The sequence below is a fragment of the Mauremys reevesii genome, linkage group 12 (assembly GCF_016161935.1).
Source record: "Mauremys reevesii isolate NIE-2019 linkage group 12, ASM1616193v1, whole genome shotgun sequence".
Taxonomy (NCBI): domain Eukaryota; kingdom Metazoa; phylum Chordata; order Testudines; family Geoemydidae; genus Mauremys; species Mauremys reevesii.
In genome coordinates, this window is record NC_052634.1 from 44,585,863 (window position 1) to 44,611,264 (window position 25,402).

General features: G+C 54.9%; 4 non-coding genes and 1 pseudogene across 4 annotated transcripts; 3 read left to right on the top strand and 2 right to left on the bottom strand.

Annotated features, from left to right (window-relative positions):
- The window catches only part of LOC120375436, a 648,226-nt pseudogene that overhangs the window by 204,740 nt on the left and 418,084 nt on the right, over positions 1–25,402 (bottom strand).
- On the top strand, positions 9,693–9,766 carry TRNAT-UGU. Its single transcript has one exon. It is a non-coding gene; the product is annotated as a tRNA-Thr (tRNA).
- TRNAC-GCA lies at positions 15,539–15,610 on the bottom strand. The gene has a single exon. It is a non-coding gene; the product is annotated as a tRNA-Cys (tRNA).
- On the top strand, positions 17,088–17,169 carry TRNAS-AGA. Its single transcript has one exon. It is a non-coding gene; the product is annotated as a tRNA-Ser (tRNA).
- On the top strand, positions 21,011–21,082 carry TRNAQ-CUG. Its single transcript has one exon. It is a non-coding gene; the product is annotated as a tRNA-Gln (tRNA).

Below are 25,402 nucleotides of genomic sequence, written 5' to 3' on the forward strand. Positions count from 1 at the left end.
CGGGAGTGAGGGGCACCGTCAGTGCTGGGGGGAACCAAGGGGCTGCGGGTCGGGAGTGAGGGGCACCAGCAGAGCTCTTGGTGTGGAGATCAGGATTGGGATAGGAGGGGCTGCGGGTCGGGAGTGAGGGGCAGCAGCAGAACTGTGAGTCTGGAGGTCAGGACTGGGATAGCAGGGGCTGCGGGTCAGGAGTGAGGGGCACCACTAGAGCTGGGGGGAACCCAGGGGGCTGCGGGTCGGGAGTGAGGGGCACCGGTAGAGCTGAAGGAAGCCCAGGGGTCTGTGGGTCAGGAGTGAGGGGCACCGGCAGCACAGTGACTGGGGAGCTCTGCGGGAAGCCCAGTCGCTGCAAGTCGGGAGTGAGGGGCACCAGCAGAGCTGTGGATCTGGAGATCAGGATTGGGATAGGAGGGGCTGCGGGTCGGGAGTGAGGGGCAGCAGCAGAGCAGGAGGGAGACCAGGGGTCTGTGGGTCAGGAGTGAGGGGCACCATCAGAGCTGGTGGACGCCTAAGTGGCTCCGGGTTGGGAGTAGGGGGCAGCAGCAGAACTGTGAGTCTGGAGTCAGGACTGGGATAGCAGGGGCTGCGGGTCGGGAATGAGGGGCACCGGCAGAGCTGTGGGTGTAGAGATCAGGATTGGGATAGGAGGGGCTGCGGGTCGGGAATGAGGGGCACCAGCAGAGCTGTGAGTCTGGAGGTCAGGTCTGGGATAGTAGGGGCTGCGGGTCGGGAGTGAGGGGCACCGGCAGCGCAGTAACTGGGTAGCTCAGCGGGGAATCCAGGGGGATGCGGGTCGGGAGTGAGGGGCACCAGCAGAGCTGTGGGTGTGGAGATCAGGACTGGGATAGCAGGGGCTGCGGGTCAGGAGTGAGGGGCACCACTAGAGCTGGGGGGAACCCAGGGGGCTGTGGGTCAGGAGTGAGGGGCACCAGCAGAGCTGTGAGTCTGGAGGTCAGGACTGGGAAAGCAGAGGCTGCGGGTCGGGAGTGAGGGGCACCGTCAGAGCTGTGGGTGTGGAGATCAGGATTGGGATAGGAGGGGCTGCGGGTCGGGAGTGAGGGGCACTGGCAGCACAGTGACTGGGGAGCTCCGCGGGAAGCCCAGTCACTGCAGGTCGGGAGTGAGGGGCATCAGCAGAGCTGTGGGTCTGGAGATCAGGATTGGGATAGGAGGGGCTGCGGGTCGGGAGTGAGGGGCACCAGCAGAGCTGTGGGTGTGGAGATCAGGATTGGGATAGGAGGGGCTGCGGGTCGGGAGTGAGGGGCACCGGTAGCACAGTGACTGGGGAGCTCCGCGGGAAGCCCAGTCGCTGCAGGTCGGGAGTGAGGGGCACCAGCAGAACTGTGGGTCTGGAGATCAGGATTGGGATAGCAGGGGCTGCGGGTCGGGAGTGAGGGGCACCGGCAGAGCTGTGGGTCTGGAGGTCAGGACTGGGATAGCAGGGGCTGCGGGTCGGGAGTGAGGGGCACCAGCAGAGCTGTGTGTCTGCAGGTCAGGACTAGGATAGCAGGGGCTGCGGGTCGGGAGTGAGGGGCACCAGCAGAGCTGTGTGTCTGCAGGTCAGGACTAGGATAGCAGGGGCTGTGGGTCGGGAGTGAGGGGCACTGTCAGTGCTGGGGGGAACCAAGGGGCTGCGGGTCGGGAGTGAGGGGCACCAGCAGAGCTGTGGGGCTGGAGGTCAGCACTGGGATACCATCCAGCCTAATGGTAAGTGATGCCCAGCTGAGCCCATGGCCAGTACGTCCTGCTCCACCCACGGCCGGGCTGGGAGCCAGGACTCCTGGTTCTTCTCCCCAGCTGTGGCAGGGCAGTGCAGGCTAGTGGTTAGAGTGGGGGTTGGGAGCCAGGGTATCCGGGTCCCACCGCTGGCTCTGGGAAGGGAGTGGGGGCGAGTCATGGTGCCCCCCCCCCCAGCTTGAAGTGGTTTCCATCCTGTGCAGGGTTTACAGTTTTGTTCACTGGCTCTCAGCACCTCCCACTATACAAATTGTCCCAGTGCCGCTGGGTCTAGTGGTTAGAGCCGGGGAGGCCGGGAGCCAGGCAGGGGCGGTGGGTATAAGGGGCCCGGGGAGGCACCTGGCTCGTGCTCCACCCAGAGGCCCTGCTCCCGCGAGTCCTCTCCCCCGCAAGGCCCCATCCTCACTTCGCCCTTTCCCAAGCTCCATCCGGCCACATGGGGCCGTGGGGGGAGAGGCCGGGGGTGCAAACGGCAGAGAGGCAGGCGGGGGGGCCTTGGGGTGGGGGCGAAGAGGCACAAGTGGCAGGGCCTCGGGGGAAGAGATGTGAGAGGTGGGCGGGGGGGGTCAGGGGAGTGGAACAAAGGGGTCCTGAGGGGGGCGTGTGGGCGGGGCTGAAGGGGCGTGTGGGCGGGGCTGAAGGGGCGTGTGGGCGGGGCTGAAGGGGCGTGTGGGCGGGGCTTTGGCAGGAGGAGGCTGAGTGGCAGCAGGCCTTGGGGCAGGGCCACAGTCCGGGCCCGCCCAGCATCCCCAAGTGGAGGAGTCCCAAGCTGCCCATGGAGCCAGGACTCCTGGGTTCTATTCCTGGCTCTCCCACAGACTCCCAATCTGAGCTGGTGCAGCCCATCTCACCCTCCCTGGTGCCTCAGTTTCCCCCGTGTGAGACGGGTCCCAGTGTGAACGGCTGCAGCGCCGTGGAGAATCTCGTCCCTTCTCCTGGCGGCTCCTTGGTAGCCCTGGGGAAGCAGCCAACTGCTGCAGCCCCTGGCTCCCGTCTGGGCAGCCCGGGGTGGGGGTGGGATCTGGGCAATGGGAAGAAGGAATCCCCCCTTCCCCCACCCCACCCCGGGGACATGGGGGGAGGCTGGTGCTGCGGGGGCAGGGAGTCCTGCAGCCCTCGCAGGGGAGAAGGGGCAGGTTCCCGGCTTGGCTGCTGATGGGGGCAGGGTGGGGGGCACTGCTGGACTGGGGGCTCCCCCCTGTGGGGTGGAGATGGAGTACGGCCTGCTGGGAACGGACGTCTCCTCTGGATGGGGGAGGGTGACACTGGCCAAATTGTGGGAGCCCCTGTCCCCCCCCCAGACAAGGGAGGGGCCTCTCAGCCTTGCCGGCTCATCTCTCTTTCACCAGGATCGGCCCAGCACCTGGCCTGGCCCAGACCCCCCTTCCTCAGCGCCAGCAGCTGCCCATTGTGGGGAGTGGAGCGGCCGGGGGGTGGGGGCCTCTCAAGCCCCCCCCGGGGAGCAGGGCCGGGGCACTGGGGGGGCAGAGGCTGCGATGGGGGGAGGTGGGTTGGAGAGATGTCGGGGGTGAAGCTGGGACTCAGGGGAATGGGGCAGGCTGCAGGGAGGAAGTGTGGGGGCCACCGAGGGGAGCTGGGGCTGGGAAGCTGCGGGGACACAGCCGGGGGTAGTGGTGACACTGCAGGGGGCTGCTCAAGAGGCAGTGGGCTGGGGGCAGGGCGGGAGCTCGGACAGGGGTGGGGTCAGGCTATTGCGGGTCTCCTGTGACTGGCACCAGACTGCAGGGAACCCCGGCCGGCAGCCCCTGCTGGGGGCTCTGGTCACTGCAGCCCCCGCTGCACCCTGCTGGGGCTCTGGTCACTGCAGCCCCAACCTCACACTGGAACTGGGCGGGGAAGGTTTCTTCTCGCGCTCCCATTGGTCAGGGCTCTGCCTCCTCTTCCTATTGGCTGTCTCGGGAGAGGCGGAGTTTCCGAGAGGGCGTCACGTGGCCTTGAAGCGTTCGCGAGGCGGCTCCTGAGCAGCCCAACCCCCGAGCTCCTCCCCACTGCCGCCCTCCCCTCCCTGCCCCGCCCCCAACCCCTGAGCTCCTCCCCACTGCCGCCCATCCCCTCTCTGCCCCTTCCCCAACACCCCCTGAGCTCCCCTCCCCACTGCTGCCCTTCCCTCTGCCCCGCCCCCAACCCCTGAGCTCCCTCCCCACTGCCGCCCATCCCCTCTCTGCCCTGCCCCCCAACCCCTGAGCTCCTCCCCAGTGCCGCCCATCCCCTCTCTGCCCCTGCCCCCAACCGCCCCGTGCTCCCCTCCCAGTGCCGCCCATCCCCTCTCTGCCCCACCCCCAAACACCCCCGAGCTCCCCTCCCGGTGCCGCCCATCCCCTCTCTGACCCCGCCCCAACCCCTGAGCTCCTCCCCGGTGCCGCCTCCCTATCTAAACCCGCCCCAACACCCCTCCGAGCTCCTCCCCAGGGCCGCCCATCCCCTCTCTGCCCCGCCCCAAACCCCTGAGCTCCCCTCCCCACTGCCGCCCATCCCCTCTCTGCCCCGCCCCAACCCCTGAGCTCCCCTCCCCACTGCCGCCCATCCCCTCTCTGCCCCCGCCCCAACACCCCCGAGCTCCCCTCCCCGGTGCCGCCCATCCCCTCTCTGACCCCGCCCCAACCCCTGAGCTCCCCTCCCGGTGCCGCCCCTCCCCTATCTAAACCCGCCCCAACACCCTCCGAGCTCCCCTCCCCAGGGCCGCCCATCCCCTCTCTGCCCCGCCCCAAACCCCTGAGCTCCCCTCCCCACTGCCGCCCATCCCCTCTCTGCCCCGCCCCAACCCCCTGAGCTCCCTCCCCACTGCCGCCCATCCCCTCTCTGCCCCCGCCCCAACACCCCCGAGCTCCCCCTCCCCAGTGCCGCCTCCCCTCTTCTGCCCCCACCCCAAACACCCCTGAGCTCCTCCCCAGTGCCACCCATCCCCTCTCTGCCCTGCCCCCAACCGCCCCCGAGCTCCCCTCCCCAGTGCCGCCTCCCCTCTTCTGCCCCCACCCCAAACACCCCTGAGCTCCCCTCCCCAGTGCCGCCCATCCCCTCTTCTGCTCCCGCACTCAAACACCCCGAGCTCCCCCTCCCCAGTGCCGCCCATCCTCTCTCTGCCCCCGCCCCAAACACACCCCGACACTGCTCCTGGTTTTGGGAGGGGAACAGGAGAAAGGACAAAAGAAGCAAGAGATGAAGAGAAAGGAGGGCGGGATGGATGGAGGAAAAGGTGAAACAAAAAGAACAAACCCTAATGACCCCAGTGATTTTAAGGGACAAAATCCCAGGTACGGAATAAAATTCTGCCTCCTTAAGCTCGTGTTTTCCATGCCTAGAATTCAACTGTCACCAGATGGATCAGACTGAACAGGTTTCAAACCTCGAGGAGGCTCTTACCTTCTAAACAGGGACGGCTGTTTTCTAGTAAAATCAGGAAAAGGGAAGGAGAAAACTCGAAAGAGGTTCCTCCTGGCGCTCAGGTACGTGAACCCGAATACTCTCTCTGTCCTCAAAGGGAGACCTGGAGAAGGAGACTTGCTGAAGCAAAGCCACAGGGGTCTCTGAGGTTTCCCTGGCCCCTCGCCCCTGTCCTGCCTGGCTGATGTCAGCATCTCTCTGTGAGGTCACCACCTCCCCACCACCTTTGACCAATAGTCTGAGGTCCTGCAAAAGGCCTTTGTGATGTCACTGCCACACCCCTCCCTTGCTGGGCTAATGTCCTGCCCCTGGCCAGGCACTTTGGAGGTTTGAGCTACTCCCTGTGGATCACCCCACTCAAGGAGCGTTCGTTCTAGGCAGCAAGCCGGCTAGACAGGAAAACATCAGACGCTGCTCCCAATGCTACACTCAGTTTTTCAGAAATTGGTCGACTTTATGACCAGAAGAGACCATTAGAGCATCTAATCTGACCCCCTGCATATCACAGGCCTCCTGTATGACACAAGAGCTACTTTTGGGGCAAACACATTCCAGAAAACCATCTAGTCTTCATTAAATGACATCAGGAGATGGCAAATCCACCACTTTCCTTGGTAGCTTGTTCCTGTGGTGAATCATCCTCGCTGTTGAATATTTGTGTCTTATTTGTAATATGAATTTGTCTCTTTTCACCTTCCAGCAATTGGGTCTTGTTATGCCTTTCTCTGCTCGATTAAAGAGCCCTTTTATACCCAATCTCTTCTGTCCATTAAGGCCCTTCAACACTTCAATGAAGTCACCTTTCAATCTTCTTTTGATAAGCTAAACAGGTTGAGCTCGTTCAATAGCTCACTAGAAGGCAATTTTCTCCAGCCCTCAGAACATTTATTGGCTCTTTGGTCATCAGACTCCTGAACTGCAGCTGGATGTGGCTCTTGTTCTTCTGCACAGCATAGCTCCTGGAGAAGAGGGATCTGCAAATGTACATTCGTATGATACCTTTGTTTAATTGATGAAAACATAAACTAGACACTTAGAGGATTGGAACTGATTTCAGCTGATGGACAGCTTTGCTAGGTTTTTATGCATTTGGACAGCGAAATGTTGAGTGTTTACATTCATATCAAGCACCCCCGTATAGTGGAGCTCCTGAACAGAATGGAGAATGGAAAAATAAATGTTTTCCTTTTTTTTAAAAAAAGAAAGAAGGTTATAAGAGAACACAGGAGTTTGAACGAAGGACCACTTGAGCTGCAGTTAAGCACTCTACCACTAAGCTATACCCCCATGACAACAGGATTATAGAATTGTGATCTCCAGGACTTTGAAGGACAGACCCTGCTTCATTGAGCTCCGTTGCCATTCCCAGACCACAGGTGGTTTTAAAAATGGGGTTTGATTAAACTTCTTAAATGTGGCAACCACCACAGCTTGCACACCCACCGATATAGCTTCTCCCACTGACATAGCTGCCACCTCTTGGGGAAGTGGATTAATTACACCCACAGGAAAACTCTCTCCTCAGCATAGAGCAGTGGTTCTCAAGCTGTGGGTCAGGACCCCAAAGTGGGTCATAACCCTGTTTTAATGGGGTTGCCAGGGCTGGCATTAGACTTGTTGGTGCCTGAGGCTGAAGCCAAAAGTCTGAGCCCCACCACCCAGGGCTGAATCCCTCAAGCTTTGGTTTTGCACTCCCTTAACTGGGGCAGGGCTCAGGCTTTGGCTCCCCCCTGCCCCTGCCTGGTGTGGAGGGGCTTGGTCCCTCTTTCCAGGGCCATATAGTAAGGTTTTTTTTTTTTTTTAGCTGAAGGGGGTTGCAGTGAAAGGAAGTTTGAGAAACCCTGGCATAGAGCCTCTGAATATGTCTAGACTTGGCTCCCTGTGGGTGATCAGACACTGAAAGTGCAGCCATGGAGACACCACACACCAGCCTTGCCCAGCAGGCAAGAATCAAACCTCCACAGAAAAACACCTGTTGTTTTCTAACCCATCTCCCTAAGCCCTCAGCCACCACCACTTAACAAAGGGGCTTTTCTACACTATGGTTCTGTTCTTACTGAAGGGTCAGTTCCAATTGTTTGCTCAGACCAGCATTAGGGAAAATGGTGCCCTGGGCAAAGCTTGTACTTTGGCACTTCCCCATTGCCCCTGGACGATCCCCACTCCCCCTTTACCGCTAGCTCCTGCACTCCCAACCCTTGCACCTCCTTCACCCCTAACTCCTGCCCCCTCCTGTGCCCCCTTTGCCCTTAACTCCCTGTGCCACCAGCCATTGCCCCTCTCCTGCAGCCCCTTCACATGGTTCCAGTGCTGGGGGCCCCGCACTTGTTCTCCCTTTCCCTGGGCTTTGGCATCACTAGCCCCTGCTTAGCGAGTAGGGTTCAGTGGTCCCCAAAATGTGGGGCATGACTCCTAGGGGGACACAGAGGAACATTCATGGGGGCACCTCAGGGCCTGAGCCAGCCCCCATGGAGGGAGCAGCACTCAGCCCCACTCAGCCCCAGCTCTTCCCCAACCCCACCCTCAGCCTGGGGCTCTGATTCCCTGCTCGGCCTCCACCCCCTTACCCCTGTCTGCACCCCTCTCCCCAGCAAGCAACAGCCCCACTCCCAGCCTCGGTTCTTGACTGCGGCCTCTGAGGGGCCACAGCCAGGGATAAGAGGGCACAGTGTAAAATGTTTGGGGACCACTGTTTTAGGGTGACGTTCTCAATCACTTCTATGAAGTCCAATAAAAGCTATTCCTCACCCATCCACCCACCCTTCCATCAGGACAGACTAGGTATGTTCTGCTGCCCTTCACTCATGCAGGAAGGATAATAACATTTAATTCCACTCAATCCTAAAGTGATTTGTAACCCGCCACCAGCCAAAACTGGTCATTTGGGGGAAGCGGCCCCATCATGCTGCATAGCTAGGCAGAGTAGGTGTGTCTGTGCAAACACGGTCTGTTCCTGAAGTCTTTCCCCCAGCTCCTCACTAGATGCGAGGGGGGAGCTCATTCAGCCCCTGCTTCCGCTTAGTATTTAAAAACTCCTTATTGTCCCTAGCTCTGCTGGCCTTAGATTTCTCCTCCTGTCTCTTTCCTAACAGCTCAGCTGAGATGGCCAAGTGGTTAAGGTGATGGACTGCTAATCCATTGTGCTCTACACACATGGGTTTGGATCCCATCCTCATAGGATGCAATTAGTCTTTACCCCTCCTTTGTAGACAACCATCTCCCCCTTTGGTACAATGACAGATTGTACAATGTTGCTTCTTGCAAACAAAAACCTTCTCAGAAACTCACTACTCCCTTGCTTTAAATTAAATGTCTAAATCCCAGATTTCTTAAAAAAAATTCTCTAGTGCTGTATTTCTTAGTTTTTATCTCAAAAGGGAACATCCTCATCATCTCCCCCAAACACCCTGGGACCTGCCCAAATTATTAAAATACCATCAACCCGAGCAAGGCCAGAGCGGTGAACCAGAGCTAGTGTCTAGGCCAAGCTGCTCTGAAGGAGGCAACTCAAACATTTTCTCCCTGCTTCCCTTGGCAAGGTCTGACTGAGAAAACAAAATTTCCCAAACTGAAAATTTTCTGCTGAAAAACCAATACTAGTCTGGTTGGGGACTTTGGTTTGCAAGTATTATTGTTATTATTCTCTTCTGATTTCTGAATCAGTTCAGTTCAGTCTTTGTCCTCCAGGTGTGTTTCCAGCTGCTGAGTTGTGGCGGAGAGAGGCCAAGTCATGATGTCTCTTCCCCTCTTTCATAGTTTCTTCCAACTTGCTAGGAAGCTCCTTTGCTACGATGTGAGTCAAGCAGTGTCCATTGTCGCTGTGCTATCTCGGAGAAGTCTGCATTGTACACGGTTCCTGGGCTAGTCCTTGGCAGTGTGGATCCCTTCAATGGGCCAGCAGCGAGTCTGGCTCCTCCCTTGTCGCACCTGAAAGGTTTGTGTGTGATTCTTTGGACAGGTCTACACTACAAAATTAGGTTGGTGTAATTACATGACTTAGGCTGGCAATGCAGTTCTATCAAGCTAATCCCGGTATAGATAGTGGCTCAGCTGTCAGAACTTTCTGGAGCTATGAAAGGGGAGGGGCCCAGCCTCTGTAGCAAGAATGCAGGGCAGGCGAGTTCACGGCAGATGTGGTGGGATACTGGTGGAGGCCAGTTATGGTGATATAATGACCAGCAGCATTTACACTGACATTTGTCACTTTAAGTTTGCTGCAAAAAGCACTAGGCCTCTCGTCGAGGTGGTTTTATTTTGTCACCAAAACAGGGCAATTTTGTCGCCAGACGTGGTATTGCAGTGTGTGCACCAGCCACAAGCTGCCGACCGAGGGAGCGTTGTGTGTTTTTCACACATCTGAGCAATATAATGATGCTGAAGTAACCTTGTAGTGCAGACCTGGCCAAAGATTCTCACACACACACAGAGCTTGCAAGGAAAACCTCACCTGCTCCTCTGCTTTGCAGAATCCAAACACAAGCAAAGCTTGTCAGGCCCCGGTGGGGATGGCAGGGAGTCAGGTGTGGGCAGACAGTGTGTTGTTGCCACAGGCAGGCACCATGGCTTAGCTGGCTAAAGCACCTGTCTTGTAAACAGGAGATCCTGGGTTCAATTCCCAGTGGTGCCTCATTGACTAACTCTTGAGCAGCCTGGTATTGGCTACTGTGGGAGGACGAAACACAGAGCTCTTTGGTCCAGCCCAGTGTAGTTGTTTAAATTATACTCACAGGCACTGATAACAGACTTACTGAAAGTTTGGAAGTTAAGAGCTGATAGGTCAGTGTTCTAGCCTGTCACAGATGATCCTGCTTCCTCTGGGACAGGGGCAGGTCTGGGCTCTCAGGCTGAATGGCTCATTGTGGCTGGCAGAAACTGTGAGCAGCTCATTCAGTTTGCACCGAGGGTTGAGTCCTGCTTTGTGCACCGTGTGTGAGAATGAAAATCCTAAACTGCCCTTTGAAATAACGAATGCAGCAGGACGTGTTATTGTCCCTGCCCCAAAGCAGACAGACCAATGGAGAAATGCCATTGAGTCCAGGGTAATACTCCACTGCCATTTTACCTTGTTTGCTTGCTAAACTCCCTCCCAACCTTGAGGGCTCCCAGAGCCCGGTATTGAGCCTGAGCCGAGATGTCTACGCTGCAAATTTACCACCCCATGGCCCTAGCCTGGGAGCCTGCACTGGCATGGGACAGCGCTGGGTGTTTCATTGCAGTGTGGACATAGCCTAGCATTATGTCTACACTGCCATTAACACACCCAAGTCACTATTCTCAAACCCTGGGTCAGTTGATTCTTAAGGGCAGGAGGAACAGGGACTCCCACCTCTGTAGCATGGGGGTGGGTCGCCTGCTGGGATCATCTGGGCATATTTCACCTCGTCAGTTCCCTGCCATTGCCTTGGGGGCCCCTTGTTCGCTGCCTCTGGTACCCAGTTTAGCCTCCTTCCTGAGGGCTGAAACGCTTTGATCTATCTAAGGTCTGTGGGATCAGTACGTGCCATGGTGTAATTCTGTGTTATTCGGGGGTCAGACTAGCTGAGCTAATGGCCCCTTCTGCCCTGAAACACCATGAAAACATTTCCCTGGTTTCTCCTTGTGCCTGACAGACACCGCGGTGAGGGGCCCAATAGAAGCTCCTGGACACAGCGCTCTGGCTCTTACGTTACTTGGGGACGTCAGCGCTTTCCTAGCAAAGCTGCTGCTAAAGCGCTGGATTTGGGGAACGGTTCGGCTCCGGTTCAGAGATCTGCCTGCGGGGTGTGAACCTGCCACGAGGAGCGGGAAACTCAACCAGCACTGGGAGGCGTTGGCTGAGCTCCAGGCTGCCCCCGTGTGGCCAACGCTTAGAACTGAGCAGCGGAGTTTAAAGCTGGCGCTGGGAGGGACCTGAACACGCGGGGCACGAAGGCTCCTGCGTGTAACGCTTGTTGGGTGGGCAGCTGAGTGTAGCTGATTGCCGGAGTTCAGGGCTGCACCCCGGGGTGCTGAGCAGGTGTCTGTGCTCAGGTTGGCCTCGCTATGCTGGTTTCTGGGAAGTTTGGGGTCGCCAGTTCCCCCTAGGGAGAGGGGAGCCAGCCCAGGAAAGGAGGCCGGCAAAACTCTGGTACCAATTGGCAGTGGGACTGCCCCTGTGAAGAGCCGCTGCAGCCCCGCCAGGGAGAGCCGGTCTCTCTTTATGCAGCCCCTCCCCCATTCCTCAGGACGAGGGTTGTGCTCAAAAATCTGTGCCCCGTGTTTTCACCTCCATGTGAAGCGCACAGTGCAAATAACCCTCAGTGCATCAGCTCAGTGCCAGGCTCCACTTCCACCCGCTCAGAACGCAGAGCTCCCAGGCTGAGCCTGAAATTGGAAGCGGGAGACCTTGTAACCAGCCGGGCTCCGTGGCTGAGCCTGTGATCCCAGCGCCTGGGGAGGCTGAGGCCGGCGGATCGCTTGAGCTCAGGAGTTCTGGGCTGCAGGGGGCTGTGCCCATCGGGTGTCTGCACTAAGTTTGGCATCAATATGGTGATCTTGGGGTCCCCAGGTTGCCTAAGGAGGGATGAACTGGCCCAGATCGGGAACGGAGCAGGTCAAAACTCCTGTGCTGATCAGTAGTGGGATTGCACCTGTGAATAGCCCCTGCAGCATAGCCTGGGTGAGACACAGTCTCTTTTTATACAGACACCCCCCGCAGAGCCTGGAGGGGGGATGGGAGCACCCACACGCTGGGGATTCTGACTTGGGGGGAGGGATGCCTCCCTGCAACACAGATCTTGAAAAGGGGAACAGAGACACCCACAGAGCCTGGGGGCAGGCAGGGGAAACCACACACGGGAGCTAGTTCATGGGGTGGGGGACAGAGACACCCACCAGAGATCCTGGATGGGATCACCCACATGATGGGGATCTTGAACTGGGAGGAGGGAAGCACCATGTACCAGAGGTTCTGAAGGGGGAACAGGGACACCCATACACCAGGTGTCTTGCAGCATGAGCTGCAGTCTTCTTTTACACACGGCAGTGATGGGGAATTAACCAAATCCCGTGCGGAGCTTGTTCCACTAGATGATTAGCCTCACTGAAGTACCCAAACCTTTTAACAATAAGAAGTGAAATGAAATGGCCATATGATGGCAACAGATCCGGAGAAATGTGTTAGTCTCTAAGGTGTCACACGTACTCCTGTTCTTTTTGAGGATACAGACTAACACGGCTGCTCCTCTGAAACCGAAGAGATGAGAAGCCATGTTCTTGTTCAATGTGCATTGAAGCTGAAAAGGGAGATGTTTCCTCTTTGATTCCTAAGCCCCCAACTCTAATCCACTAAACACCCCTTTCCTCCCACAGCCAGGACTAAAACCCAGGAGTCATAACTAGTGGCCCCCCTTAACCTTCTCTCTGTGAGGCAGAAGAAGAAGCTCTGAGACCCCTGGGCTGTCCCCTTGCCACCCTGCCTGGGCTGCACTTGAAACCCAATGGGGTTTCCTTGGGCAGTTTTGAATCTTGCTCCCAGGAAGGGTGTAATTTTAGGAGCAGGTTCCAAATAGCGCAATTAACCAGCCAGAAGGGGCAGCAGGTATCGGTGTAGGAGCCATTGAAATAATCACAGCAAAGTAGTTCAGGGAAACTGTTATTAATGACGTGTGAGTGAAAGGTGAGAATCTGATGGTGTCAGTGTCACACTAGAGGGCGCTGTGATGGTTTTAAATTTGTCATCCAAACCCAGCCACCACCTAGCACATGTTTTAACCTCTTCTTCTCTTACCGTTGCTCCTTATTAGGGAAGGGGAGAGAGCAAACGAGCAATAGAAACACAGACCTAGTGACCGAAGCAAACATTTCTTTGCTCCTTGCTTGGCTCTGTCAGTTATTTGGGTACAAACTCACCCCCCACCCACTGTCTGGGCTGGGCTCAGTGGGCAGGAAGAGCTCAGCTGTCAGTGGGACTTGGGGAGCTCGGCACATTGCTGTGAGCTGCTTGAACGTTTAGGTGAAAACCACCTAAACACGGACACAAGGTCTAGGCTGCAGTAACTCATCTTGATCTGCGGCTGTTGAAGCTACAAGGCAGAGGACTAAGTACAACATTTAAACTGATGTTTGACCTCAGAGAATAAAACAAATGTGTCTGTGAAAAGAGGGGAGTCGAGTTCAATCCCTTGTCACCATCAATGTGCAAACCAGGAACCTGTTGCTTTGCATTCCTGCTGTGTCGCCATCACGTGGCTATTCTCATAGACTTTAAGGTCAGAAGGGACCATTATGATCATCTAGTCTGACCTCCTGCACAACGCAGGCCACAGAATCTCACCCACCCACTTCTATAACAAACCCCTAACCTATGTCTGAGTAACCCATTCTGTCTCAGTCCCTTTAATTTAAAAAATGTGTTTTTTTCATAGAAACTATATTTTCCTTGTAGATACATAGGGGCAGATTAATCTACAAAGGGAAGGTGATTCCAAGGCAGTTCTGGAGGAGAAGGGAATGTTTTCAGCATCACTAAATTATTTTGTTGTGCCTCACAGAGAGAGAAAGAGAGAGAGAAAATAAACCTATTAATCTGAGCTACGGACACAGTTCACAGCATGAAATACACAATTTTGTGTTCAATGAGTTGTGTTCATTTACATAATATGAAAAAATATGTATTAGGCAATGCATGAAAAGCTCACTGCATTGAACAACCCACTTGATCTAGTCAATGTACTACAGAATATTTAAAGAAGTTAAGAAAGATGTGCTTATAAATTAACATGTTGTGCCATTTACACATGCACAAGACACAGAAGAAACTGAATTATTTGAGCTACTAAAATTTCCACTTTCTCACAGCATTTTAGGTCTCAAGGTTGTTTTAATTTGCTTATTTTTTTGGAACTAGAAATAGGGAAAGCATACACTGAAGTCAGTGGAATTACCGCAGTGAGGGATTAGTCTCATTATTTGTCACTAACAAAACCTTTGTTAACAGAGAGTTAACTTTGACTGTGACTATCTCTTACCTTCCAGAACATCGAGTTCAGTAAAACTCAAACTCTGGAAAAACAGGGAATACAGAGTGAGGGTACATGCCCAGATGACCCTAACTCTGAGTCTGCCCTCTAGAAGAGAATCCCTGATAGCATATGAGAACAAGGAAAGGTCTGGGGACAAATTACAGCTACTTCCCAAGAGATTGTTTCTCCTGTAATTAATTGATCCTGGCCCCATCAATTGATCCTGGCCTGGTGTCTGGCCGTGGAATTTACTGTTTTTATCCCAGCATAATTGTAAAGCAATGTCTTCTTTAAAAGCTCCTTTATTCTAGGTTATACAAACAGGTCACTTCCCAGCTATTTCAAGGAGATGGAATTTTCCTGACCCACAGGGAACTTAAACTAACATGCTCAAGATCACACATTCCTTAGGAGAAAACAAAGGGGAAAAAAACCAAAACCCACCAAACCATTGCTGTTTCTACCCAAATGATCAATGAGACCAGAAAGGGAGACTGTGCAATTAACTGTCTGTACTACACTGAGGGTATGGCTACACTTGCAAATTTGCAGCGCTGCAGCAGGGTGTGAAAAAACACCCTCTGCAGCGCTGCAAATTGCGGTGCTACAAAGCGCCAGTGTAGTCAAAGCCCCAGCGCTGGGAGCGCGGCTCCCAGCGCTGTCCGTTATTCCCCACAGGGAGGTGGAGACGGACAGCGCTGGGAGAGCTTTCTCCCAGCGCTGGCGCTTTGACTACACTTAGCGCTCAAAGCGCTGCGAGGCGCTGCCGCGGCAGCGCATTGAAGTGCTAATGTAGCCATAGCCTGACTCTGCAGTTACTTGGATGCAGACACACCCAGCTCTACAGTTGGTAAACATACAGAGACTCTGCTGCTGCTCATGAACTAGCAGCACATGACCTCTGAACAGCTGCCATTCGAATGCATCTGAAAGTCACAAGGAACAACGATCTGTGTTAAAGGAAGGCTGCCATTTATTAGAGCCCCAATTGATGCCATGTGCACAAAGAGAGGATTGAATGTGTAACAGGGAGTTTGGTAAATCTTGGTTATTTTAGTTTTGTAACAGGCTCCTGTCCACCTCCAGTAGAGTTTTCAGTCCCAATGGCAACTTACTTACCAAATGTAATACAGACTAGTCCATGCCTCCCACGTGGATGTGGTTCTTGTTCTTCTGCACATTGTAGCCCATAGAGACCAAAGACCTGCAAATGTGACTTCATGTGCCTTTGTTTAATTGATGAAAATAGACATTTAGAGGATTGGAACTGATTTCAGCTGGGGGATATGTTTGCTAGGTTTCTATGCATTTGCACAGGAAAGCATTGAGTGTGTCAATTCATTTTAGGGATCCCTATTTAGGAGAGCTCCTGAACACACTGGAGATGGAATTACTTTTACTGAAGGTACAAGTTTGTAAGGGAGCACTTGGATTTGAACCAAGGACCGTTTGATCTGCAGTCAAACACTCTACCACTGAGCTATACTCCCATGACATCTGCATAGGCAAGTCAGTGATCTTAAGGATTTTGAAGGACGGGCTCTGCCTCAGAGATCTCCTTTTCTATTCCCAGACCTCAGGGGTTTAAAAAATGGGGTTTGATTAAACTTTATATACACATGTAGACACCACAGCTTGCACACCCACCAACATAGCTTCTCCTCTGACATAGCTACCACCTCTCGGGGAGATGGGTTAACTGCACGGACAGGACAACTCTCTCTCCTCCGCTTAGAGCAGCTTCATTATTTATGAATAGGTGGGAAATAACCTCCTGAATGGACAGGAACCAATTTATCAGATATTGCTGTGTCTGCATTCAATATGGGTAACTGGTCATATTGGGCTGGATTAGTAGGAGCGTTGCCAGCAGATCGAGGGAAGTGATTATTCCCCTCTATTCAGCACTGGTGAGGCCACATCTGGAGCACTGCGTCCAGTTCCCCACATACACACACACACACACTACAGAAACAAATTGGAGAGAGTCTAGGGGAGGGTAACAACAATGATTAGGGGGCCGGGGACTTACGAGGAGCGGCTGAGGGCAGGGCCGCCCAGAGGGTGGGTGGGCAGGGGGCAGTTTGCCGCAGGGCCCCAGGAGAATACAGGATTCTATAGTATTGCAACTTTTTATGGAAGGGGCCCTGAAATTGTTTTGCCCCAGGCCCCTGAATCCTGTGGGCGGCCCCTGCCCAGACCGTGGTGCTGTCCCCACTCCACCCCTTCCCTCGTTGTCCTCCCTCCGAGGCCCCCTGTGCTCCACCCTCACTCCCATTTGGCCACTTCCCACCCCTGCTCTTTGGCTGAGGCCTGCTGGTCGCTCGCTCCTCCTCCCCAAGGCCTCCTCGCCTCTCCACCCCCTACCCCAAGGTCTGCCTGCTGCCCCCACCTCTCTGCCCCCTCCCCTGAGACCCGCCCTGCCCATCACCCACCCCTCTCTGCCCCCTCCCCTGAGACCTGCCCTGCCCACACCTATCTGCCCCTCCCCTGTCCATCGCCCACACCTCTCTGCCCCTCCCTTGAGACCTACCCTGTCCACCTCTTTCTTTGATCATCTGTTGTTATTCCTTGAAACATCAAGGATGGAATAAAAAGCAAGTTTACTCCAGGGTGAGGAAAGAAAGGAGCCATCAACCCCCTGGCAAAGCTCAGTGCCCCAGAGAAAACCTGCCCCCTGCTATCACAATCACTGATGTACTGGGGATATGACGGGAAAGGGACTGTCTGAATGATCGAGGCAGGAAATGGACAAAAATCTACAGCAACATCATTAACCACAAACACACTCTCCTCGTGCTCCAGCCAGAAGGGAAAGGAGCAGGAATTCTTGCAGTTCAGCCATGGACACACTTACACAAGGGCACAGCAGTGTGTGTGTTGTGGAAGCTGGTCTGAGGAAACAACTGGAATTGATCACTCAGTGAGAACAGAACTAGAGTGCAGTGAAAGCTACTTACCAAACAAGTAGTTGTGGCCGAGTGGTTAAGGCGATGGACTAGAAATCCATTGGGGTCTCCCTGCGCAGGTTCAAATCCTGCCAGCTACGCAGGAAGTTGTGGTTCTTTAGTTTCAATGGAGCTGGGTCTTGTCTCACTCTTCAGTTATGTCTACATGAAAGAATAATGTGGCTTAAGTTAAAGCATTTTAATTGAACAGCTGTTGCATGTCCACCCTATGCCCCTGTGTCACCAGAGCACATCCATGCTAGCATCTCTTGGATTGCCACAGAGAGCAGTGCACTGTGGGTAGCTAGTCCACTGTGCAACTGGCTGCAGGGTGCTTTGGAAAGGGTTTGCAATGCCTCACAGGCTGGTACAGCATCACATGATGCAGGTTTCTATCCCATTGGTCCATGGGCATCCTACTAGATTGCCAGCTGCTTTTCAACTGCAATGTGTGTGATAGGGTAGAGAGCATGTGTGGGGGGGGGAGAGAGTGTGTGCGTTGCAGAAGAGTGAGTGTGTCGCACACTGTCTCTAAGTTCAGACAGCTGCTGGAAGCGACCAGTCCAGAGGCAGGGGACAGCCCTGACATCAGCCCCCCTTCTCTCACTGGCTCAGCTCAGCACAGCACTCTCTGTCACACACACACACACACTGCTGCCTGCTTAGCTCTGTGTCAGCGGTGCTGGAACAGGGGGTTTAGAGGGCCATGGCCCCACCACTCTTTACTGGCTGTTAGGACAAATGATGGGGGGGGGAAGGGTGCAGTCTTGGGGAAGAGGCGTCTGTGGGTGTGGCCTCAGGGGGAGAGGTGGTGTGAGTGGGGGTCCTTAGGGAAGGGGTGTCATGGGGGTGCCACAGTTCGGACAACGGTGCCGCCCCCCACTGTAAGGAAGCTTCTGCCACCCTTGCTCTGTGTTGGCAGAGTGGGAGAGAGCAGCACCCACGGCAGTGATTTGCTCCTGGGGCCCGGCAGGGGCTCGGGAGGTGATTTAAAGGGCCAGGGGCTCCGGCCGCTACAGGGAGCCCTGGGCCCTTTAAATCACCAGCCTGGGGAAGCCAGGCCGGGCTGGCACAGCGTACTGGCTCTTGCCGGTACCCCATACCGGAACATACCGGCTTACTTTCACCTCCGGAAGGTCCTCACGTGGATCAATAACTGGTTAAAAGACAAGAAACAAAGGGTAGGAATAAATGGTCAGTTTTCAGGATGGAAACAGGTAACTAGTGGTGTCTGTACTGGGACCAGGACTAGTCAACATATTCATAAACAACCTGCTAAACAGTGAGCTGACAAAATTTGCAGATGATCCAAAACTACCGGCTTGCTGCGTAGAACGAACGCTCCTTGAATGGGGTGATCCGCAGGGAATCATAGAATCATAGAACTTAAGATCAGAAGGGACCATTATGATCATCTAGTCTGACCTCCCGCAAGATGCAGGCCACAAAAGCTGACCCACCCACTCCTGAACTAATTCTCTCCCTTGACTCAGCTGCTGAAGTCCCCAAATCCTGATTTAAAGACTTCAAGTAGCAGATAATCCTCCAGCAAGCGACCCCTGCCCCATGCTGCGGAGGAAGGCGAAAAACCTCCAGGGTCTCTGCCAATCTACCCTGGAGGAAAATTCCTTCCAACCCCAAATATGGTGATCAGCTGAACCCCGAGCATGCGGGCAAGACTCTCCAGCCAGACACTCAGGAAAAAGACTTTCAATATTCCAACATTGACCCTCGGTACTAATTACCAGTGGTTGCACATTATTGACCTATTGACTAAATCACGTTCTCCTATCAAACCATTCCCTCCATAAACTTATCAAGCTTAATCTTAAAGCCAGAGAGGTCCTTCGCCCCCACTGTTTCCCTCGGTAGGCTGTTCCAGAATTTCACTCCCTGATGGTTAGAAACCTTCGTCTAATTTCAAGCCTAAACTTCCTGACTGCCAATTTATATCCATTTGTTCTTGAGGGAGTAGCTCAAACCTCCAAAGTGCCTGGCCAGGGGCAGGACATTAGCACAGCAAGGGAGGGGTGTGGCAGTGACATCACAAAGGCCTTTTGCAGGACCTCAGACTATTGGTCAAAGGTGGTGGGGAGCTGGTGACCTCACAGAGAGATGCTGACATCAGCCAGGCAGGAAAGGGGTGAGGGGCCAGGGAAACCTCAGAGACCCCTGTGGCTTTGCTTCAGCAAGTCTCCTTCTCCAGGTCTCTCTTTGAGGACTGAGAGAGTATTCGGGTTCACGTACGTGAGCGCCAGGAGGAACCTCTTTCGAGTTTTCTCCTTCCCTTTTCCTGATTTTACTAGAAAACAGAAGTCCCTGTTTAGAAGGTAAGAGCCTCCTTGAGGTTTGAAACCTGTTCAGTCTGATCCATCAGGTGACAGTTGAATTCTAGGCATGGAAAACACGAGCTTAAGGAGGCAGAATTTTATTCTTCAACTGGGATTTTGTCCCTCAGAATCACTGGGGACATTAGGGTTTGTCCTTTTTGTTTCACCTTTTCCTCCATCCATCCCTCCCTCCTTTCTCTTTGTCTCTTGCTTCTTTTGTCCTTTCACCAGTTCCCCTCCCAACACCAGGAGACGGTGTGTGTGTGTGTGTGTGTGTGTGTGTGTGTGTGTGGCAGGGGAGTTCTCAGCAGCTCCCACTGTGGGAGGTCCACCAAAAATGTGGGGCTGAAATAGTGCTCGGGCAGTGATCCCCCAACAGTGACCTGGACCATCCTTTGGGCTCTCTGGTGAGAACCCTCAGCTTCCCGTCCTCAGTCTCTACCCTGATTGGCTGAGCAGCAGGTTATTGACAGGGAGGAGACTCAGGTCCTTGTTGTTCTCTTTTAAGACCAAGTAAATAAGTCAGAACCAGTCATATGTTTGATTAATTTTGCTGCTTCTCTGCATTAATTGTCTCTGAGCAGTTCATGATTCTCTCTAACATTGCAGTTCTCCTCAAATACTTGCTGAAACTGTGCTCTGCTGTTGGTCTGGAGCTCATGTGAGAGCACTTTATTCAGGTCATTCAATGTGTGAAATTCAAGATCTGATGGTTAATTTGAAAATCACTAAAAGGGAAGGAGAAAACTCGAAAGAGGTTCCTCCTGGCACTCACGTGCCTGAACCCGAATACTCTCTCAGTCCTCAAAGAGAGACCTGGAGAAGGAGAGTTGCTGAAGCAAAGCCACAGGGGTCTCTGAGGTTTCCCTGGCCCCTCGCCCCTCTCCTGCCTGGCTGATGTCAGCATCTCTCTGTGAGGTCACCACCTCCCCACCACCTTTGACCAATAGTCTGAGGTCCTGCAAAAGGCCTTTGTGATGTCACTGCCACACCCCTCCCTTGCTGTGCTAATGTCCTGCCCCTGGCCAGGCACTTTGGAGGTTTGAGCTACTCCCTGTGGATCACCCCACTCAAGGAGCGTTCGTTCTAGGAAACAAGCCAGCTAGACAGGAAAACATCAGATGCTGCTCTCAATGCTACACTCAGGCTCTGCTTGCTGCAGCTCTTCTCCCCGCACAGATCTGCTCCCTGGGCAGCTTCTACGGCTCGTGCTGCTGCGGCTCGGCTCCCAGCACAGATCTGCTCTGGTTCTCCCCGGCTGGTGCAGCTCTGCTCCCCGGCTCTTCTCGGGCTCCTGCTCTCTCCTTAGCTCTGCCCCACTCTGGCCCAGGCAGTTTCAGCTCCCACGGAGGATGGGACCCCCTGGCCTGGTGACTCCCTCATTACACTGTCCGGCCTGTCAGTGCGGCTAACTTGGAGCTTTGGCCTCTCCCCATTGCCCCTGGGGATTGTCAGTCTCAGGGTCCTGATTTCCCATTGGCCCTTCCCCCTTCTATTGGGACTGGGAACTAGCCAACCAAAAACCCCACTAAGTTTTAGTAAGGGGCCAACAGCCCCTTACATGAGCCAGCCCCGTGAGAGTCACCAATGTCCAGAAACAGCAGCATGAGCTGGTCCCATGGTGTAACGGGCAGCACTCAGGACTCTGACTCCTGCAATCTGAGTTCAAATCTCAGTGGGACCTTGTGTTGGCTTGTGGTAAAGCCCTGGAGCTCACAGTGCTCAACTTCCCTGTCTCCAGTTGTGCAAGAGCCAGTCTTCCCCCTCCTGCTGGGTGACTTGCCCACTAGGGTTGAGGCTCTGAAACTTGCTTCCCTGGTTGCTGATTCCTGTGGTTTCACCAGATGCTTGGGATTCTCACAGCTTCACCTGATGCCCACAAGTTTGGCCATTTTACTTGCAGCCACATGTTACCTCTTGTCCACATGGCACGTGAAGGAAGGCGTGTCAAGGCCAGGCTTCATAGTCAGGGCTAGGCAGGAGGGACGCAGAGTCCCAGGCTGGAGCCCAGCACCTCTCCTCCTCTGGGCACCTGGAGCAGAGGCGGCTGGTGCTGACAGCTCCAAGGGAAGGCTTAAAAGCTACAGAGCAACCGAGGTCAGGGCCAGAGGAGGGGAGAACCAGCAGATGGCCACAAAGACAGCCAGCCAGCCTGCTCCCTGCTATGCTAACCCCCCACTGAAGACGTGCTTAATCCACTTGCTGATCAGAAGGAAAACCTGTCAAAATCTGTGTGCGAGGAAAACACACTTGGCTTGGAAGGAGCGAGAAAAATGAGGGAGTGAAAAAAATAACCAGCGAGAGAGAGAGAGAGAGTGAAAACAACGTGAAAGGCAGAGAAAGAAATAAAGGGAGAGAAAAAAAATTAGAAAAAGAAGGAAAGAAAGCAAGAGCGTGAAAGGTAGAGGGGGAAAAAAGAAAGCAAGAACATACAAGCTAGAGAAGGAAAGGAATGAAAAAGAACGAATGAACCACAAGCGCTAGTTGAAGCTGGAATGGGAGAGTCAGAGAAAGGACAGACTGACCCATTAAGTAAGGTTACACCCGATTCTCCATGTTGGGGGCACAGGCCTCCCATTTCCGTCCTGGCCCTGCTTGGGGGGACCATCCATAGGTGCCTACTGGCACCTCCATGCTCCAAGGAGGGGACAAGCCCCCTCATACCCTCCCCTCGGGACACAGGCTCTCCCCAATCCCGACCCTCTTCCCACACGCTCCTGGGAATGGGGGAAGGGGGGGAAGGCGTGTGCTGAGCAGCACCATGGGTGTCTCTCTCTGGGGCGAAGGAAGAGGATATTTTTAGTACCAGAAGGAAAGAGCAGGGGGCAGGGGCGTTTGTGGAGCCGGGGCGCACACCAGAGAAAGGAACTGCATGCAGCCCAGCGTGAGCCCAGTGCCAGTTGGAGCCGAGACGCCCGTACCTGGATGGTGCCGTCCATCACCGCTCCCACATGGAGCTTCCCACCTAGACATCCGTGGACGAGGTGAGGTGATGCATTGGCAAAGGGGGCTGTTTGAGAGAGAGAGAGAGAGTGTGTGAGTGTGAGTGTGTCTAATTTTGGAAAGTGAAGTCACAAACTGCTTGGGTTGGTTTCCTGTTGGTGTGAGGTTTTTTGGGGTTTTTTGGTCATCTTCTTGTTTTAGGGCTAGGGCTGGGTGGCTTTTTGCACGGCCATTGACGAGGGCAGTGGCACAAGGGGCTCAGGGTGGAGAATCGGGGTGGGGGAAGGGTGCATGGGAGGTCACAGGGAAAAGAATCACATTTAGCCCTTGCACGGCAATGGTGGTGCACTCACGCACTGCCACACCTTCTAGTATAACGACTATTTATTTGTACAACAGCAGCACCTACAGAGACCGGGGCAGAATCAAGGCCTCCGTTGCACCAGGGGCTGCACAGACACAGCGAGAGACAGGCCATGCTCCAGAGAGTTTACAGGCTCCATACCCTAAAAGTGGGAGGAGAAACAGAGGTCCAGGGTCACACAGCAGCACTGAGAATAAAACCCAGGAGTCCTGGCTCCTCCTGCTCTAACCACTAGACCCCACTCTGCTCCCAGAGTTGGAGACAGAACCCAGGAGTCCTGGCTCCCTAAAAGGGCAGGAGTGGGGTCTAGTGGTTAGAGGCAAGGATGATGGATGTCAGGACTCCTAGGTTCCAGTCCCAGCACTGGGGTTAGAGTGGAGTCTCGTAGCTTAGCACAGGTGGGGCTGGGAGCCAGGACTCCTGGTTCTTCCCATCCCCAGAACCACCTTGCACAGCAGGAGGGGCTGGGCAGGAAGTGGTGATGGGGTGAAAACTACCAAGAAATGCAAATCCTCAAAGGAGACTGTGCCAGGAACTGGGTGGTGCACAAACCACGGACCCCATCCCATCTCTAACCCCCCTTGGCTGGCACTGGATCATGCCCCCTGTGCCCCCCCAATCCACCCCCTGTGAGCCCTGGGGTGCAGGGAATATCCATGGTGCTGGGCCCCCCATCCAATTGAAGTATTCAGTGTCACAATGACCCAAGGTGTGTGCATAGAATGGGGATTGTGTGTGTGTGTGTGTGTGTGTATTGATTAATTGATTTCTGCATGTGGTTTTGGGAAAGGCTTTTGTGTGTGGGGAGGGGGTGTTTGTGGCTGTGCAAGTGTGTGTGTTCATGTGGCTGGATTTGTGCATGTGTTTGCATCTGTTAGCAGTTGCGTTGATGTTGGCTTGATTTGTGCGGATGTTTGTGTATATTAGCAATTGTGTGTGTGTGTGTGTGGCTGGATTCATGCATGTGTTTGTGTATGTTTGCAATTGTGTGTGTGTGTGCATGCTCTGCTGCCCTCTGCCGGCGCAACAACCGTTTCTCTGTATGTCACAGCCCACATACCGTCGACCCCGGTGGTGATTTCCCCATCTTACAAGGGCTGGCTGGCCTGACCCTTCTCCCCTCTGCGCAGTGTGGTGGGGGCTGCAGCTCACCCCCTGTGGGGCAGGAGGGCCCAGGTGCAGGCACTGGGCTCCGATGCACCTGGAGAGCAGCTCAGGTGAGGTGGGGCAGGGCGTGTGGTGTCCGTTCTGCGTTGCCTGGTGCTGGGCCATTGCACAATCCCCAGCCACGCCGCACAGCGCACCCCGAGAGGGGGCGGGGGGCCAAGCAGATGATCCAGCACGAGGGGGAGAGGATGTGTGGTTGGGGGGAGGAAAAGCCTTGGGCTGCACTGGGGGAGCGCAGAGCAGAGGTGACACCCCAGAAACCTGCAGCAAAGGGATGGACAGGTGGGGTGGGTGGATAGAAGAGGCAGCGGGACTAAACTCTAAACGGGGCGTGGGGGGTCTAGGGGTCAGAAGGGGGGCGGGGGGTGGGTGGTCAGAATTCCTGGGTTCTATCTCCAGCCCTGGGAGCAGAGTGGGGTCCAGTGGTTAGGTGTGTGTCGGGGAGAACCAGGACTCCTGGGTTCTCTCCCTGGCTCTGACTCTCTCGTGTGCAATCCCTCGGCAGTTACCCAACTCACCAGCGTATGGGAGCGAGGGCTGGGGCCGGGTTGTGACACGGCCCAGAGTCCTGTGCTGCCCCTTTGTTACCCAACCGGGGCAGGGTGGGGGATGGCCTGGGAGACCCGCTAAGAAAGGCGCTTCTGGTGGATCTGTGTGTGGGTCACGCTGCCCCCTGCTGGATAGACCCCTCTAGGTCAGAACCAGTCTCAGCCCGGGTCAGACCCTGGGAGCCCAGCCCCCTCTGTCGCCATGGCCATGTCTATTGGTCTCCTGGAAAGGTCCATTCTCATGGGTAGCTGTCCAGTGGCAGTGAGTTCCACAGGCCTCGGCACACGCTGTGTGGGGCAGGAGGTCCTTGTGTTGGGAGCAGTGGGAGTGAACTGTGTGCAGTTGTGTCTCTGAGCACAATTGCGAATATTCTGGTGTGTGTGTGTGTGATTGTGAGTGGGGGTGTGATTGTTTCTCTCTTTGGGGGTTGGGCTAGCATGCCCCTCTGGGTGTGTTGTGTGTGAGTGTTCTTGGGATTGTGTGAGTCCCTTTGTGTGTCAATGTGTGTGTGTGTCACTTGCTGCAGGATACAAAATCCTGCAAAGCCGCCCCACACACACACACACACACACACACACACACACACACACACACACACACACACACACACACACCTCAGCCCCACCAGCAGGAGGCAGCAGGGACACACACGTCTCTCCTGGGCCAGCTTGGACAATTTCCCATCACGACCCGGCACAGTGCTGGTGCCCCCACACGGGGGTGGGCAGTAACTGGGCAAGGGGGCCAGATGTGCTGGATTCAGAAGGAAGCACTTTGAGAAAATCAGTCACGGCCCTTAGCAGAGCTGGGACACCGACCCAGTGACCCCTGCACCACCCTGGGAGGGGAGTGGGGTCTAGTGGTCAGAGCAGGGAGGCAGCTGGGCACCAGGACCCCTGGGTTCTATCCCTGGCTCTGGGGTTGGAGAGGGTCTAGAGCAGGGGGACTGGGGGCCAGGACTCCTGGGTTCCATAGGAGAGA